This window comes from Lissotriton helveticus, chromosome 3_1 (assembly GCF_964261635.1).
Source record: "Lissotriton helveticus chromosome 3_1, aLisHel1.1, whole genome shotgun sequence".
In the NCBI taxonomy this organism is placed as follows: Eukaryota; Metazoa; Chordata; class Amphibia; order Caudata; family Salamandridae; genus Lissotriton; species Lissotriton helveticus.
The window spans coordinates 795,176,143-795,194,028 of NC_136061.1; the positions used below are offsets into that span (position 1 = coordinate 795,176,143).

Below are 17,886 nucleotides of genomic sequence, written 5' to 3' on the forward strand. Positions count from 1 at the left end.
CTGAATTAAGAAGAATTATTTAGCGGATGGGCGAATGAGTAAGAGAAAATAGGCCATTACCGCCATGGTATCAGTGAGACGAGACGACATTTTGAAAGCGTAGTCCTGGATAGCAAGAACACAACAAAGAGATTATAGAACCCATTCAGTGCCTAATAGTTCAATTTCCTAATATTTGCTAAATAGTGATTACTTTGGAGAAATGGAGGTCGTTCATTGTTCTGGTCCTCATAGAGGGAAAGCTGTCCCTTACATACTGAGGCCTTATTAATGGGTGTATGCAAATAATGTGGTACCCTCTGCTCTCTGCACATTGATGTTACCTGGATATAAAATGCATAAGCATACTTGAGGTTTTGGGTGCGCTAAAGCGATCACCACATTGAATACTTTTCACATATAGGTCCACTGGCATGACAGAACTTAAGCAAACCTCTTACCCCACCTCCCAAATGAAAAGATTGCATGGCTGAGCGTCTCTGGTGTTAAGGAATTACTCACAGGCATGTGCTCTGAAGTATTTCTGTCTGCACAAACTTTGTGAGGATTACATGCATTTGTAGTGCTAATAAAGCTGATATTGTACAACATCTAACATGCATATGTTAAATAGGTTCCAGAGCTGGGTGTACTGTACAACATAAGGATGAATACATGAAATATTTTCCAGAGTCTGGTGTATTGCATAGCATCCAGCAGGCATACATGATATAGGTTCCAGAGCTGATGAATTGTTCAACATACATCATGAATACATTAAATAGTTTCCAGAGTCGGTGCATTGCATAGCATCCAGCAGGCATACATGATATAGGTTCCAGAGCTGATGAATTGTTCAACATACATCATGAATACATTAAATATTTTCCAGAGTCTGGTGTATTGCATAGCATCCAGCAGGCATACATGATATAGGTTCCAGAGCTGATGAATTGTTCAACATACATCATGAATACATTAAATAGTTTCCAGAGTCGGTGCATTGCATAGCATCTAGCATGCATACATGAAATAGTTTCCAGAGTTGGGTGCATTCAATAGCATCCAGCATGCATACATGAAAAAGGTTCCAGAGTCATGTGCATTGTTCAACGTTAAACTGCATACATTAACTAAGTTCCAGATCTGGGTGTATTGTTCAACATCCAGCATGCATACATGAAACAAGTTCCAGAGTTGGGTGCATTGCATAGCATACAGAATGCATACATGAAATAGGTTCCAGATCTGGATGCACTGTTCAACATCCAAAATGCATATATGAAATAGGTTCCAGAGTTGAGTGCATAGCATGCAGCACGCATAAATGAAATAGGTTCCAGAGTTGGGTGCTTTATAGAGCATCCAGAATGCATAAATAAAATAGGTTCCAGAGTTGAGTGCATTGCATAGCATCCAGAATGCATACATGAAATAGGTTCCAGAGTTTGGTGTATTACATAGCATCCAGAATGCATAAATGAAGTAGGTTCCAGAGTTTGGTGTATTGCATAACATCCAGAATGCATAAATGAAATAGGTTTCAGAAATAGGTGCATTACATAGCATCTAGAATGCATAAATTAAATAGGTTTCAGAAATGGGTGCATCGCTTAGCATCCAGAATACATAAATGAAATAGGTTTCAGAAATGGGTGCATCACATAGCATCCACAATGCATAAATATAATAGGTTGCAGAATTGGGTGCATTGTTCAACATCCAGCATGCATACATGAAATAGGTTCCAGAGTTGGATGCATTGCATAGCATCCAGCATGCATACATGAAATAGGTTCCAGAGTCATGTGCATTGTTCAACATTAAACTGCATACATTAACCAAGTCCCAGATCTGGGTGCATTGTTCAACATCCAGCATGCGTATATGAAACAAGTTCCAGAGTTGGGTGCATTGCATAGCATACAGAATGCCTACATGAAATAGGTTCTAGATCTGGATGCACTGTTCAACATCTAAAATGCATACATGAAATAGGTTCCAGAGTTGAGTGCATAGCATCCAGCACGCATAAATGAAATAGGTTCCAGAGTTGGGTGCATTATAGAGCATCCAGAATGCATAAATGAAATAGGTCCCAGAGTTGTGTGCAGTGCATAGCATCCAGAATGCATAAATGAAATAGGTTCCAGAGTTGAGTGCAGTGCATAGCATCCAGAATGCATAAATGAAATAGGTTCCAGGGTTTGGTGTATTGCATAGCATCCAGAATGCATAAATGAAATAGGTTTCAGAAATGGGTGCATTACATAGCATCTAGAATGCATAAATGAAATAGGTTTCTGAAATGGGTGCATCGCATAGCATCCACAATGCATAAATATAATAGGTTGCAGAATTTGGTGCATTTCACAACATACAACATGCATTCATGAAATAGGTCCCTGAGTTAGTTGCACTGTACAACATCCATCATGCAAACATGAAATATGTTCCAGAGTAGAGGAACATCCTCACCCAGAGCAACACATTTTAGGCAGCAGAAAACGCAAGCAGAGCTTCGTGTGGAAAATGATTTCATAAATGTATTATGCGATTGATAAACATTTTAAGAGGCAGGATGCTCCCCTCCTGTTAGACAGATGAATGAGATGTACTGAAAGTCACACAAGCAGCATGCAAGCTAATTTTCGCTCATTGTAGAAAGAGGCTCCTCATGGAGAATTATGCTTCAACAACGTTCGAGCTATCCCTGTGCCTGATGAGCCGGATATTTGTGTGAGTGCAGAAGACGCTGTGAAAAAAGGTGCCAAGTGGATGAATATGGTGGTACAGCCTCACGAAAGAACCTTCCTCGCATATCTCTGGTTCTCAACAAACGCCAAAAAGGAGGCGGGACAAGCTAGGGGGGGCTCTACACGTTTTTAAGGACACGCGCCGCAGTTCCACCACCTTATATCAATCAAACAGTACAAGATGAAGGTTGGGAGCTCCAGAGGGATTATATTTTCTTGGTACCTGCTGGACCGCCCATCTGCGAGCCTTCCTGCAGCTGGTTACCGGTGTTTTATCAACTCCAGTACCTGCCTCTGGCTGATATGAGAGTCTTAAACACATGTGCCTGATGGAATGCTTCACGTTTCCAAACATCAGCTGACACATTGGATGCTCTCCCAGAAACGTGATTGCAGCTCCGTGCAGAGGGTCTTCATCAAAGCCAATTGTCCGCCATTCGTATCCAATCAAGAGCGGAAAGCTTCAGAAAAGGATGCCATTGAGAAATAAGCAGCCGTAACGCCCAGAGAGCACCAGAGCACTCTTTTCTCGTCTTGTGAGAGTGGGACATGTATACAATGCACATCAAATGATTGTGAAACATGTTTGAGGCAGGATGAGAGGGTAGGAAGGGCAGAATACCAACACTAGCCATTGGATGAAAGGCCACATGCCCAAACTCACACACAGAGCATCGGTCTTCACGCGCCAAAGCAACTAAGCCGCCCTGTAACACTGCCACTGCGGACAACGAAGGGGCCTGGGTTACACCTACTATCTCAATGTATTTTTTTAAATAAAGGGAGATTTTCTCTCATCAGTGATATACACTCTATCTCCCAAACCCTCTTTCCAAAATGCTTTTGAGAATTAGTAACATTTTTGAGTAAGCCAATCGAAAGGGTTTTTAAAGTAAATGTTTGAAATTAGCTCAGTTGAAAAAAAGGTTTTTATTTTTCTGAAAGTATATAAACATAAGGTATTTCCCAATATCTCCATGAAATCTGATATTGGAAGTATTAAAAATACAGCTCATCTAAATACACTATTACTGACAAATGTAGTTATTATTGTAACTTTCCATAACAATCCCTACTGGCATTCAAAAGAAATGCATTTATCAACACAGCTGAAACCACGTTCATTTTATCTAAATGTGCAATGCATGCACCGCAGATAAACACACAGGTGTATTCATAAGTGCATCCACAGACATTTCGATAGTGAATAAGCATAGATGGTACTTATCCCAGGAATTGTAATAAGTACAGATGCAAACAAAAGTACATGTATCTTGCTAATTTATAGCCTCTTCGGATAGCTTGTCCCACACAAATACACAAATATGTTAAATTGGCATATGTATATATGCAAAAACAGCAAGAGGTCTGTGTCCGTTTGCGTCTGTGTGCATATCTAAGCACACACTGCTCTGTGACACAGTTGTTGTTTCTATGGGAGGTGTTGTCTTACAGCCGCACTACAAACCTACATTATTACAAGCATTGTTGTGGGGGGAGGGGGGGGGCTTTGGCACATGGTGCGTGTGGCACAATCAAAGGTGTCACACAAACCGTCACCATTAGGCAGACCAGTGGGCAGGCGTGCAAGCGGTGGGGCACTCCTCGCCACTTTACCCGCTACCGACATGGTGTCCTGCTCTTCACCTGGCGGTGGGGACTCAATCTGTGCCCTGACAATGTGCATTGGTACTCACTCACAACAACATATCGTAGGTTACAAGCCGCTCTCCCCGCCCTCCGAGCTCTCGAGCTCTCACTCCGTTTCTTCCAGATTTTCTCTCTCTCATTTTCTTCTCGTTCCCTCTTTCTCTTCCTCACTCTCTACCTCTTTCTTTTGTTCCATCTGTTTCCTCTCACGTTGGCTCTCCTTTTCTCTCTTCCACCACTCTGTTTCTCCACTACCCCCCTCTCTCTCTCTTTCCCTCTGACTTTCTCCCTCAGTCGCCACTTCTCTCTGTCTCTTCTCTTTCCCTCTCTCCACCTCTCTCTCACCTCCTCGGGCCGCTCACTCTTATTCCCTCATTCTATTTCTCTCTATCACATACACACAGACCGCCTCTCTCTCTTTCCCTCTTATGTTTTTCATGCTCTTTGGCCTGTCACTCCTCTTTCTCTCTCTCTGTGGGATCACACGTCTGCTCGGACAACAGTAATGCTCTCCAGACACTGCCTGGTGCACACTCGCCACGTGGCTGCATCGCCAATCTCGATACTTTGGTCCCAGGTGCATTTCAGATTTGGTGTTTCCATCACCCACGGGCTGCAGATGCGCCTCATCAGCCTCTGATGACTAACTGTTTCAACCAAGATCACGCATTTTACTCGGGGATAAACTGATCCGGGATGCCCCAGCTAAGCCTCTAGGCGAGGTAATCCCATTATTATGGAACACACTAACACCAGTAACACACTGTAAGTGAAGCTGGGGTGACATGGCTGCGTGAGGGTGAGAGTGATGGAAAGAGTAGAAAGACTCTGGCCCTGGCCGTGATAGAGCGCTGCGCCGCTCCCTCCCCTCTACTGATCCCACTGGTGCTCCCCTGGACTTCCTTCCCTTGGCTGGTGGAGATCTGATTTTTCCACCTCCTGCTTTCCTGTCCCTCCATCACTTCTGCCAACCTCACCTGTCCATTCCCTCGGTCCAAGCCCACCCTTCCCCCTCCCCTCTCCTCGAGAGCTGCTACTGAGCCTGCTCCCTTCCACCTGCCGCATCTCTCCTCCTTAGCTCAATGGGCGATGCCTCACTCCTTTCATCCTCTTCTTTTCTGTCCCCTTCGTCTCCCATCACCCTTCTTGCACTCCATATGATGTGATGTTCTATCCCTTCCCCAAACACCCCGCAGTCCCCTGTTCCTACTCTGCAACCCCTGTTCCCCGTACTCTACCCCGTACAGTACACCCACTCTCACCTCCCTTGCTCTACACCTTCCAGTGCTCGCTTCCTTCTCCCCATTCTGTTACTCTGTCATTACAATGCTACCTCTCTCATTTCTCTACTCCACCCGTTGTGTCCACTTCCCTCCCCCTCTATTGCATCCTATGTCCTTAGGTTACCCCGCATTCTCACCACAGCTACACCTTACAAGATGGAGGCTTTCATGCCCCTCTCTGAATCCCTTACAATGTGCCCCTCCCTTCCCCTACTCTGGCGTTTGCACTTATCAATGCACCCAGCTCCACTGAGAAACACATCCCCTTATAATGTGCTATTTAATATTTTCTGCCCTTGTACCCTCTCTACCCTTCCGTGACTCCCAATTCTCCCTCTGCCTCTCAGTGCCCCATTCTCCCCTTTTCTCCTGTTGCTCCTGAGCTTGTCCTCGCCCCTCATCTTCATCTGTGTCCCCTCAGTGACCATGTCCAATTCTCACTCCTTCTCGGTGCCCCTATTCCCCCTTTCCCCTGTCTCTTTCCTGCCTCTCAGTAAGTTAGTTAAAACAATCTTTATTGTGTGATTACCTAAAATCTTTTACAAAAAGCAATATCATAAAAGGGCGCCACGTATAAAAATATAAAAAGACAATGTAGATTATGCCGTGAAGTGACACAGTGTAAAAGTGTGAAGTGTCACGACTGTTATCGTCGAGCAGGGCCCTCCAATTCTCACTGTTACCCTTTTGCCCCTGAGCCTGTCCCTCTCCCCTACTCTCCACCTCTATCCCTCCCGCTTCTCAGTGCCCCCCCCCCCCCATTCTTGCTGCTTCCCCTTTGCCCCTAAGTTAGTCTCACCCCCTCTGCGCCTCAGCCGCTCTCCCAGTCTCCCTCTGCCCCTGAGTCTGTCTCTCTCCCCTGTCCTTCCTGCTTCCCCTTTGCCCCTCAGTCTCTCCCCCTCTGCGCCTCTGCCGCTCTCCCAGTCTCCCTCTGCGTCACCGCGCGCCCCGCGCTGGCGCGCGCCTCGCGCTCACAGGCGCGCATTGTATGGCCGGGGAGGCCTGTGTTCGACAGGAAACCACTAAATCTCTTCGAGTCAATCGGCCTGAGATGGCGTGGCAGCTCCCCTGACCTGCAGACCCGGTGGAAAGGCAGACAGTAGCGCCAGTCTCGGACTCGGAGCAGTTGTTCCTTAAACGCGCTCTGAGGCGAACATATGTGAACTTCTCTGTTCCACGTCAGGCAAATACATGCTCCGGGCACTTCCCTATGAAGTGCACATCAGACTATATCCAGATTTATATATGCACGCCAGAATGTACCAGCAGCGATCTATGCAATGCCTTATAAAGTTAACGTGCAAACGTTTGCGAGAGCAGTAATTCGGGGCACGCTTTATGGTGCATGCCTGGCAGTATTTGCCGTGGCAGTAATGCAGGTAAAGCATTAGCTATGCATGCAATCATTCACTGTAACAGTAACGCAGGTAATACCTTCCCAAGCAAGCACTCCAGTATTACCAGCCATGCATGGAAGCATTTACTACAGCACTGAAACAGGTACTGCACTACCAGGCATGTATGAGTGCATTTATTACAGGATAATAAAACCACAGTGAAGACAGAAAAAGGTATTCAACCTGGTCATACCTTCCTTTTTTTAAGATGGGTTTTAGAGAACCTATAGAAATCCTAAATATTTGGGGGAAATCGCTGATGATTTGCAGTAATCGGATAGATGACCCATTGAACCTCATCCGATACCCGATACACATGTTTTTAATAATATCTGGAGCACCCTAAAAAATATATCCCCTTGGGTATCCATCTAAATAATTTTGCTACTTATCAGGGTCCCTGCAATAATCCAGCTTGTACTAATGTGAAAACCCCTAAGAAAGATTGAATCCAGCAAGGTGGGATTTACCTAGCAAGGTGTGGGGCCCCACCCATGATGAAGCATGCCATTTACTGTCGTAGTGAAGCAGGTACTGCACTGACAGGCATGCATGGCAGCATTTACTGCAGCACTGAAGCAGGTAGTGCACTGCATGCATGGCAGCATTTATTGCAGCACTGAAGCAGGGGGTGCACAACAGGCCATGCATGCAGCTTTTACTACAGCATTGAAGCAGGTACTTCACTACCACGCATGCATGGCAGCATTTATTGCAGCACTGAAGCAAGTATGCACAACCAAGCATGCATGGCAGCATTTACTACAGCAGCAATTCATGTAACATGTTGCTAATCAGACAGGATGCCATGTACGACATGCACGCAATGATCAAGCTGACATGCCAGCGTTTCTCTTGGCAGTAATGCAGGTAACAGGGTATTAAGCGGGCCCTACAGTATTTGCTATGGCAGTAATGCAAGTGACTCATTATCAGGCACGCATGGCATCGTTTACCAGGGCATTAACACACTAACACGCCCCTTTGCAATGTGTCTGGGTGGCCGCTCTTCCTCGTGTTTAGCAGTTCACTCCTCGGTTCCGGGGGTCTGTAGTCTGCACACTTCACAGTACTCCCAGAACTTACAAAAATGTGAAATGTGTCATTCTTACTAGCAGGAGGGGAGAAACACTGGTATTGGTGTGAATCAGAGCTGCAACTAAGTTTTGGATAAACTCTTGCATATTTGTATATTCACGTGGTGCTGTCCCCTCCCCTCCCAGGGGTGCCAACACCGCCTCTAGGCTTTGCCCCCTCTTCTCTAAAGATCACCCCTGGCTCCAACATATATTGTAAATGGCTTATGTGGGCGAGACCCATCCAGTGAGAGCCGACTCGAGACGTCCGCAGGAATCCATCCGTCGGATCAGGCGGCTGCACCGGAGACATTCAGCCAGGGGTGCAGCAGGTGCAGTGGCACCGGAGCCCAGAGGGCTGAATAGCCCATTCAACCCTGAGAATTGATTTTACTATTCAAACAGCAGCTGGGGGGTGGAGGGGGCGGTCAGCAATTTCCTTCTCTGTTCTATCTACGCCAATGGACTCAGTCAGCTCCCGCTCCTTGAGGCAGTGACAAGCACAGTAAAGCGCGCTCGGGCCTTCTGTGTGTGCTATCAATGGGGCATGTGCAGAGGTACAGGGGAAGAGGGTGCGCATCCAACATTTCTAGGCACTGTGCTACGTCTGTTTCTTAGGCCGGTGAGGGAGGGAAACGCAGGGAGGGTGGGGGGTAGTATTGTACGGTTAAGTCTCGTGCCATCGGCTCAACAAGAAGAAGCCAGACTACTTATAAAAGGAAAGTAAACTTATGTTGATAACCTCTCACTGTGTGCCCTTCCCATGTGTGCGGAGGGCCGGAATCCACAGAAAGCAGCAATGTTTCCAATCCCAATGCAGATTGTCCACAAAGGGCTGCCTTGAGAGTGCACTGGGCTGGGACTGAGTCAGTAACACTGCCCTGTCCCGCCCACCAGACCCTCAGGTGCACTGTCCGCCTGGCAGGCCAGTCCACCCCTCAGCAGCAGAGACAGGTGCACAGCAGCACCAGGCCACGGGCGCCATGTCTGCCCCTCGGCATGTAGGTAAGGGCGCAGGTGGGGATACAGGGCAGGGGGCAGATGCACGTTCTTGTGAGCGCTCTTCACGCACAATGGCTGAGGCAGGCAATGGCTGAGGCAGGAAGCGCGCTGTGCGTGTCCACGGCGCTGTACTGGAAAGAGGGGCGCAGGCTGCATTGTCTCCCCCCCCTGCTCTAAAAGTGACTCCAGGAATGGAGTCGGTGAGTTGGCTGGCCCTGAATGCGGCCTATTGAGAGGCCCGGCGCAGCGGCAGGGCCCTGTTTAGCCGTGGATACAATGTGCTGAATTGGCAGTCTAATTATACATGTGGCATTTGGGCCCCCTGCAGACCCAGTGCCACCTTGCCTTATGAGGGAACTGCGACTACAGCAACTGTTCAAAACAAAATGCCATTAGGGGATCAGCTCTCGCAACACAGGCCCGGCCGGGGGATTGTTTTACCAGCAGCCTCGCTCCCTGAGCACAAGAATGTATTATAAGAAACAAAGTTATGGGCTCGCGCCGGGCGCGGGCTGCGAGCGCGGGGCCGCCCCGCCAGGTGCCGGGAGCGCGCGCGCCCACCGCGGCCCGGCTCATCACTTTCTTGGAAAGCTTCCTTTGTAACCGACTTTATTCTGAACATAACGTCAGACTGTTCGAATGTGCGACCGCGTGCGGGCGAGTGCGTCCCTGCTCGCGTGCGTGCGTGCGTTCGCTGAGGTGTGAGAATGGCCAGCGCGCGACACATGCGAAGAAGGGGGTGACACTGAAGGCTCAGAGGGTGGGCCAGAGAAGCATATGTTGTCACTGTGCCTGGGGCTATATTAAACATATATCTATCATCAATAATGTCATTGACACCGGGAAAGGGGCAAAACAAAAATAGGGACATCGCTAGAAACCGTGGCAGTGGTATACCTGCGTGACTGCAGATTTATGTAGCTATGTGTATATTTATTTAAGGGTCTGTGTGTGTTTATGTGTACCAGTGTAGATAACTGAGTTGTCTACCTTCTCCATCTGCCTGTCTATCCATTTGACAGCGACACATGCATGTGTACAGCGCACATACATCATTTCTGTGTAAACAATATATATATATATATATATATATATATATATATATATATATATATATATAACATGAATACACAGACAGTTGCCCACACACAGAGACAAAGAATGAAAATTATACAGACGCATATGCTGCCATTGCATGCAGTGTTTTTTTTTAATGTATTAGCACTTACATAATAATTAAAAATAAATATTTCTGACAAGCTGTTCAAAATTAATTTCCTACATGCGGGGGGGGGGGGCAATTAGGCCACTCCATAAGCGTATTGATTTTTTAATTTTATTTTTTAAATAATGTTGTCTTCAATTTGAAGCGCTGCAATATACCACCGTGCACTGGTAAGTTTTCGTTACAGAAGGGTCTGCTCAAGCCCTGGCAGTTTGAGGAATGAGATACAGCGCTGCATGCCTCAATGCCACGAGTCCATAGCGCCTTAGTGGGGGGGAGGCACGCCCGTTAATAACGCGTGAGATCGATACTGGAGCAGGTATTCACAGACAGGAGCTGCCCCTGCAGGGAGTGGGCTGTCGGCAGGAACCGGCGGTGGCACTGCACTCCCGGGGCTCGGCCTGGAGCTGTCCTTATCGGCCCGGCCCAGGACCGCTCTTCCGAGGGCCCTGTGTCTACGGAGGCCACACCCTGCACAGGGGGTAATCTCCCGGCCACAGGCCGACTGTGTTCCCACCCAGACACAACAGTCCTTGTCTGCCCAGCCCCTCTGCACCGCTGACCCCGGGTCTCTGTCCTTCGGGCCCTGGAAACAAAGCCGATCGAAGCAGTCCAAACATCTCTGATCGATGCGCAGGAAGAAGAGCCCCATGTCTCCGGACCACCTGTCGCTCGGGGACCGTCTCCACAGCTCTGGACAAGTACAAATAAAGTGCAGACTTTTATAGAACACGAAAGAATTTTAAAAAGGTGAGCGTGGGGCGCATGGTGGCATCCCCTTGTTTATAACATCCTGCAAATAATGCTACTTAGACGTTCGTGTCAGAGAGCGGCACCAGAAGAAAAAAAATACAAAAAGAATTCCTTTTACTCTACTGCCATTTTTATTGTCATGAATATTCCAATGACAGTGTTGCTCTTTTATAGCGCAACGTGCAGTCTTGCAGTGCACCAGGACACTTTATTAGTGAAAGTAAGTTCAGTTCTAACGTGACCCTGGGGTAGAGAATTCCCCTCTCTCTCGCTCCGGGCGGGTGCACTGCCCCTGGCATCTGCATTCTAAATATGCATGCGCCTGTGGCAGCGCGACGGCCGTGCCCCCCACCCCACACACACTCCACCACGCACACTCCACGCCACTGCCCATCTCCGGTGACTTTGGCCACGTGCAAGACCCTCAGACAAACACACGCACCTACAAAGTAATATTTTTTTAAAAGCCCAAAAGTGAGTAAACGAGCTAGATTCGTATTAATAAATTACAACACCCGCCTGCTTTCCCACGGGTACCCGGCGTCATCATAAACTGGGGATACATGCCACAAGTGTAAACACGATTTACACAGGCATTAAACGATTAGACAAGTATGTCCTGCGCTGCTGTGCACCAGTAAACACGCACTCCGCTTTCATTCCCATTCCAGGTCTCGGTCAAACAATGTGTATCTTTTAAATTTAGAAATAGGTTTTTCGTGGAGAGAAAGTATATTTGAAGTCAATGGAAATATGTATTTGTTTAACATGAACTCCACTAATAGATAACAGGACACATATTGTGTACAGATAGGTTGTGCATTCAGGACATGGGATATTAAAAAAAAAAAAAGTACAGTTCTTAAATGTAAGTAAAGTTCGAACTTACTTTTCTATGGTTGGTCAGTGTCCCCGGCTCGCGCTCGGCCAGCAGGCGGAAAGCCCGTTTTGTCCAGGTTAGGTATTGTCTCCTTGTGGCTCAGCCCCGGCTGCCTTGGGATTTCTTTGAATTTATGGCTCGTGCATTCTTATGAGGTCAGCCGGCCTGACCCCCGCAGGCAAAGACAGCACGCAGGGATCCCCGGAAGAGCCCGTACCAAGAGCCGCCTCCCGCCTGGGCCGCCGCGGGATCCCCAGTCCTGGGTCTCGGCAAGAGCCGCTCTAAGCGCGCATTGTTTATCGCCACAAATCAGAGATGCGGGGTCACTTTCAAAGTTTGCAGAACAACTTTATTTCAAAGCTCAGCCTCGAGAGATAAGGATGGCACAGGAGCTCGCAAATCTTCGCTCGCGCGCCCTCCGGTGGCCGTCTTGAGAATTACAACAAAGAATGTTTTCTTCACTTCCAAAACATGCTGTATTTAAGAGATGTGTCATAAACTTTCAAGGAAACACAGTTCCGCGAACTGGGGGAAGACCACGTAACATTCAAGAGAGTCCCCCTACGCCCAAGAGTACATTTCCCTTTTTCTTGAACTTTCACTTTCGCTTATTGTGATTAGTAAATTAATAATATATACGATAACTAAAACAAATCCGCATTAGAAATCACCAAATACAAGATAACTATCAGTATTTAGAGTACGTTTTTCATTTTAGGCAAGCGTATTAGAATTTTACAAACTTTTTTTTTCCACTTGATCACATATTGCTAAATGCAATTGTAAACCGGCGATACAATTCGTGGAAATTCTCCTTCTTGTATGTTCCCTAACGGTGCGAATGGGCCATTACTACCTTTCAGGCTATTGGGACTCGTATATCTCTCTCTCTCTCTCTATCTCGCTCTCTCTTTTCTCCCCCGTGCCCGTCTGTTGGCTGCAGGTCTGTGTGCCCTCGCAGCAGTGGGTACCCCTGCAACTGACTGGCACACACAGCAAGCACATGGGTGCTCTGTGCGCGGGTTAGAGACGTACACACCCAGCAGGGTGAGGTGAAGCCTCCCTATGCTCGTAGGGACGCGTGGAGGCAGCAGGGCACCGAGATCCCCCCGGAGGCACGACCTGGCGAGGCACCGCGTGGGCAGCGCTGAACCACAAGGAGACTTCTTCCGAGGGACCCCGGCGGCGGAGCACACACACAGACGCACAGCGACGGGCGCAGGACAACACCAAACAAACACGGCACAACAGGTAGCATCAGCGCCCCCATTACCTCGGCGGCGTCCCTCCTGCTCCCAGAGCCGGCGCTCCTCTTGCAGAGCCCGGCAGCGGTTCTCATGGACGACACAAGTCACTCAGGAGGATTCGGGGGAGAAAATGAAAGTCAAGCCTCCTGCCTCCCCCCTGGCCATGGGGGGCACGCCGAGTCCGCCGGGGGCTGCTGCCGGCGGGACCGTTCAGCGCCGGCTCATTGTTTGCGTGTTTTTGTTTGTTTTGGGAGGGGGCGTCTGCGGGAGAGGGCTACTGCTGTCAGCCTTGGCAATCACTGTGAGCGGCCATGTCGTAAGTATTCAAAGCATTTCCCGTCGTGCACCATCAGAAAGTGAGTGGCCGAGGCAGTGATGTGTGGAAGGAGGCAGGGCTCGCCTCCAAAACTACACAGGGGAGGAGAGGCACCGGGAAGGGGAGGGTGAGGGGGTATGGGAGGAAGCAGCGGACCCGGGAGAAGGGAACCCTTCGGAGGGAGCAGGCAGGACGAGCTGAGCAGGCAGAGGACAGGAGGAGCAGTGCAGACAGGGCACCGACGGGCAGGATAAGGGGGCAGAACCGGGGCAGAGACCGTGATCCTGGAGTCAGGAGGCAGGGGACAGACGGAGCGGGATGGAAGAGCGAGGAGGCGCTGAGGGAAGAACCGGGCGCAGAGCAAGAGGGAGCTCATGAGGGGCAAGAGAGGCACATGAAGGGGTCAGAGAGCTCAGCTAGAAGGGGCCGAGGGCCGCCCGAGGGATCAGAGACAGCCGAAATAGAAAGGGACAGAGTACAGTCTGAGAGGGATCATAGACAGCTAAGGTACAAAGGGGCAGAGTACAGTCCGAGAGGGATCAGAGACAGCCGAAGTAGAAAGGGACAGAGTACAGTCAGAGATAGCTGAAGTAGAAAGAGACAGAGTACAGTCAGAGAGGGATCAGAGACAGCTGAGGTAGATAGGGACAGAGTACAGTCTGACAGGTATCAGAGACAGCTGAGGCAGAAAGGGACAGAGAGCAGTCTATGTGGGATCAGAAAGGCTAAGGTAGAAAGGGACAGAGTACAGTTCGAGAGGGATCAGAGACAGTTGAGGTTGAAAGAAGCAGATCATACAGTCTGAGGGGGATCAGAAACAGCTGACGTACACATGACGTAGAAAGGGGAAGAACACACAGTCTGAAAGGGATCAGAGACAGGTGAGGGACAAAGGGGCAGAGTGCAGTCTGAGAGTGACCAGAGAGGCTGAGGTAGAAAGGGGCAGAACGCAGTCTGTGAAGGATCAGACACAGCTGAGGTAGAAAGGGGCAGAGTACAGTATGAGAGGGATCATAGACAGTTGAGGTAGAAAGGGGCAGAGAATACAGTCTGACAAGGATCAGAGACAGCTGAGGTAGAAAGGGGCAGAGTACAGTCTGAGAGGGATCATAGACAGTTGAGATAGAAAGGGGCAGAGAATGCAGTCGGAAAGGGATCATTGACAGCTGAGGTAGAAAGGGACAGAGCACAGTCTGAGAGGGATCAGAGACAGCTGAGGTAGAAAGGGACAGAGCACAGTCTGAGAGGGATCAGAGACAGCTGAGGTAGAAAGGGGCAGAGTACAGTCTGAGAGGGATCATAGACAGTTGAGGTAGAAAGGGGCAGAGCACACGGTCTGAAAGGGATCAGAAACAGCTGACGTACACATGACGTAGAAAGGGGAAGAACACACAGTCTGAAAGGGATCAGAGACAGGTGAGGGACAAAGGGGCAGAGTGCAGTCTGAGAGTGATCAGAGAGGCTGAGGTAGAAAGGGGCAGAACGCAGTCTGTGAAGGATCAGACACAGCTGAGGTAGAAAGGGGCAGAGTACAGTATGAGAGGTATCATAGACAGTTGAGGTAGAAAGGGGCAGAGAATACAGTCTGACAGGGATCAGAGACAGCTGAGGTAGAAAGGGACAGAGTACAGTCTATGAGGGATCAGAGACAGCTGAGGTAGAAAGGGGCAGAGTACAGTCTGAGAGGGATCATAGACAGTTGAGATAGAAAGGGGCAGAGAATACAGTCGGAAAGGGACCATTGACAGCTGAGGTAGAAAGGGACAGAGCACAGTCTGAGAGGGATCAGAGACAGCTGAGGTAGAAAGGGGCAGAACGCAGTCTATGAGGGATCAGAGACAGCTGAGGTAGAAAGGGACAGAGCACAGTCTGAGAGGGATCAGAGACAGCTGAGGTAGAAAGGGGCAGAGTACAGTCTGAGAGGGATCATAGACAGTTGAGGTAGAAAGGGGCAGAGCACACGGTCTGAAAGGGATCAGAGACAGCTGAGGTAGAAAGGGGCAGAGCACAGTCTGAGAGGGATCAGAGACAGTTGAGGTAGAAAGGGGCAGAGCACAGTCTGAGAGGGATCAGAGACAGCTGAGGTAGAAAGGGACAGAGCACAGTCTGAGAGGGATCAGAGACAGCTGAGGTAGAAAGGGGCAGAGCACAGTCTGAGAGGGATCAGAGACAGTTGAGGTAGAAAGGGGCAGAGCACACGGTCTGAAAGGGATCAGAGACAGCTGAGGGAGAAAGGGACAGAACGCAGTCTATGAGGGATCAGAGACAGCTGAGGTAGAAAGGGTCAGAGCACAGTCTGAAAGGGATCAGAGACATCTGAAGAAGAAAGGGACAGAGTACAGTCTGACAGGTATCAGAGACAGCTGAGGCAGAAAGGGACAGAGAGCAGTCTATGTGGGATCAGAAAGGCTAAGGTAGAAAGGGACAGAGTACAGTTCGAGAGGGATCAGAGACAGTTGAGGTTGAAAGAAGCAGATCATACAGTCTGAGAGGGATCGGAGAGAGCTGAGGTTGATAGGGGCAGAGAATACAGTCTGAGAGGGATCAGAGACAGTTGAGGTAGAAAGGACCAGAGCGCAGTCTATGAGGGATCAGAGACAGCTGAGGTAGAAAGGGGCAGAGCACACAGTCTGAGGGGGATCAGAAACAGCTGAGGTACACATGACGTAGAAAGGGGAAGAACACACAGTCTGAAAGGGATCAGAGACAGGTGAGGGACAAAGGGGCAGAGTGCGGTCTGAGAGTGATCAGAGAGGCTGAGGTAGAAAGGGGCAGAGTACAGTCTGAGAGGGATCAGAGAGAGCTGAGGTAGAAAGGGGCAGAACGCAGTCTGTGAAGGATCAGACACAGCTGAGGTAGAAAGGGGCAGAGTACAGTATGAGAGGGATCATAGACAGTTGAGGTAGAAAGGGGCAGAGAATACAGTCTGACAGGGATCAGAGACAGCTGAGGTAGAAAGGGACAGAGCACAGTCTATGAGGGATCAGAGACAGCTGAGGTAGAAAGGGGCAGAGTACAGTCTGAGAGGGATCATAGACAGTTGAGATAGAAAGGGGCAGAGAATACAGTCGGAAAGGGATCATTGACAGCTGAGGTAGAAAGGGACAGAGCACAGTCTGAGAGGGATCAGAGACAGCTGAGGTAGAAAGGGGCAGAACGCAGTCTATGAGGGATCAGAGACAGCTGAGGTAGAAAGGGACAGAGCACAGTCTGAGAGGGATCAGAGACAGCTGAGGTAGAAAGGGGCAGAGTACAGTCTGAGAGGGATCATAGACAGTTGAGGTAGAAAGGGGCAGAGCACAGTCTGAGAGGGATCAGAGACAGTTGAGGTAGAAAGGGGCAGAGCACAGTCTGAGAGGGATCAGAGACAGCTGAGGGAGAAAGGGACAGAACGCAGTCTATGAGGGATCAGAGACAGCTGAGGTAGAAAGGGTCAGAGCACAGTCTGAGAGGGATCATAGACAGTTGAGGTAGAAAGGGGCAGAGCACACGGTCTGAAAGGGATCAGAGACAGCTGAGGTGGAAAGGGTCAGAGCACAGTCTGAGAGGGATCAGAGACAGCTGAGGTAGAAAGGGGCAGAACGCAGTCTATGAGGGATCAGAGACAGCTGAGGTAGAAAGGGGCAGAACGCAGTCTATGAGGGATCAGAGACAGCTGAGGTAGAAAGGGACAGAGCACAGTCTGAGAGGGATCAGAGACAGCTGAGGTAGAAAGGGGCAGAGTACAGTCTGAGAGGGATCAGAGACAGCTGAGGTAGAAAGGGGCAGAGTACAGTCTGAGAGGGATCATAGACAGTTGAGGTAGAAAGGGGCAGAGCACAGTCTGAGAGGGATCAGAGACAGTTGAGGTAGAAAGGGGCAGAGCACAGTCTGAGAGGGATCAGAGACAGCTGAGGGAGAAAGGGACAGAACGCAGTCTATGAGGGATCAGAGACAGCTGAGGTAGAAAGGGTCAGAGCACAGTCTGAGAGGGATCATAGACAGTTGAGGTAGAAAGAGGCAGAGCACACGGTCTGAAAGGGATCAGAGAGAGCTGAGGTGCAAAGGGTCAGAGCACAGTCTGAGAGGGATCAGAGACAGCTGAGGTAGAAAGGGGCAGAACGCAGTCTATGAGGGATCAGAGACAGCTGAGGTAGAATGGGGCAGAACGCAGTCTACGAGGGATCAGAGACAGCTGAGGTAGAAAGGGGCAGAACGCAGTCTATGAGGGATCAGAGACAGCTGAGGTAGAAAGGGGCAGAGTACAGTCTATGAGGGATCAGAGACAGCTGAGGTAGAAAGGGGCAGAGTACAGTCTATGAGGGATCAGAGACAGCTGAGGT

The 17,886-nt window shown here is 49.2% G+C and overlaps 1 protein-coding gene across 3 annotated transcripts in view; it reads right to left on the reverse strand.

Moving 5' to 3' along the window:
- Positions 1 to 13,597, reverse strand: part of SOX6 (SRY-box transcription factor 6) — a 789,572-nt gene extending 775,975 nt beyond the window's left edge. For 2 of the 3 annotated variants that reach the window (XM_078681026.1, XM_078681027.1), the window contains exon 1: positions 12,011 to 13,597. The gene's annotated coding sequence lies outside the window, so the exon portion shown is untranslated. The remainder of the gene's footprint in view (positions 1 to 12,010) is intronic. The other variant, XM_078681029.1, reaches the window with a different exon arrangement.
- Between the last annotated feature and the right edge of the window lie 4,289 nt (positions 13,598 to 17,886).